The following is a 1,597-nucleotide window of genomic DNA, read 5'->3' as shown; positions in this document are numbered from 1 at the left end:
ACACATCAAGCATTTCATACACAGTAATGTTCTTTTACTTTACTATTAGTCCTTACCCCCAAGTAACCCATAAGTAATACTTGGTGCAATGCATGAATAGTGTCCCATTTCACTACCCACACTCAACATAACCTTAAGGTCACCAAGGTGAACACTCGTGAAACCATCCTTAACTTAAGCACATACTTTCACATAAGCACCACATATCATGAAACACATAGGTTACATATGACCCAACATACTTCAAAAACCACATATAAGACCCATTCCAAGACAACATGCAAGTCCACACTACCAATAACATCATAAGAGGCAATAGTCAACAATAGCATACTTGGACTTCATTTCATAAGGACATAACAAAAACCTTACTCATAATCCCAATCTAAGCCTACTAGTGCAACGTATATGTGAAGTCCCATAACCCCACACAAACTTAGTAAACTCAAAAAGAGACCATAAGCATCATATTTTAATTCAAACATCATCAATACAAGTATAGACAACTTCACACATGCCAAGTGAGACCATCATAATATAGTCAACGAGACCAACATTATGCATATCAGGTAAGACCTCATCATATAAACACCATAGTACTCATACCATGCATATTATCTTACAATTAGGTCAAAAACATAATGTCATGAATACAAGACATATACATATTTACATACATATAGAACAACTTGCTAGAACTCCCTTCAAGAGTTACTTGTTCAATGTATAGGTAAAGTCTCATACCCTCACCTACACTAACCAACTTCCCTTAGGTTATCTTAGTTATAATTCACTACATTACTTCAATTGTGCATTTTACATTAGGGAAATCATAGCCTTAACATACAATAAGTCCACGTAAGCAAAACATGGAATTTGGTATCATGGAACCCCACACCAAAAGGAGGTGCTATGGGGGAAACATAGTTATGGAACTAGGAGATGTATATTGAAACCCTATTTATGCCTTTAGACATTATAGTTTCCATCTCATGAGATTATTTGGTGAACAAGTCTTCCTCATTAGGAAGGGGAAACTCTCATTTGGTCAAGTTCACTCGGTGATAAGCTAAGTTCCCTCTATTGAAAAGTCTTTATTAACTTTACTTCATAAAAAATACTTTAGGAGAATTTAATCCCTCACATGATTAGATCATAGGTTATAGATGAGAATATCTTTTCATCAATCTAATTAATGTGGGAAATAATTTAGAAGGATATATCATATTCAAGAACAAAATAGTTTAGAGTACAATTGAGAATACCTTTCAAGAGACTCCCTCTTTACTAGATTATCATACATGCTTCATTATATTCATTCATGTGTGTGTATGTGTACTTACATGAGAAGACCTTTCACATAAACACATTTAGATACTACACATATGCATACTTCATCATATTATATAATTTACATCATAGCATATACTTTCATGTTCATATCTTAATTCATGCATTCATATTCATGTATACATAATAATCACCCTAAAAGCTATTCTATCATGGTAGACATGTGCAATGTATAGACGAAGGTTGAGACCTTACCTATACTAGTTCACCTATCAAGTCATCCTAGTTAAAATACATTCATACTTTC

Source organism: Solanum pennellii, chromosome 9 (assembly GCF_001406875.1).
Source record: "Solanum pennellii chromosome 9, SPENNV200".
Taxonomy (NCBI): Eukaryota; Viridiplantae; Streptophyta; class Magnoliopsida; order Solanales; family Solanaceae; genus Solanum; species Solanum pennellii.
The sequence above is the reverse complement of the archived record's forward strand: the minus strand, read 5'-3'. Positions refer to the sequence as shown.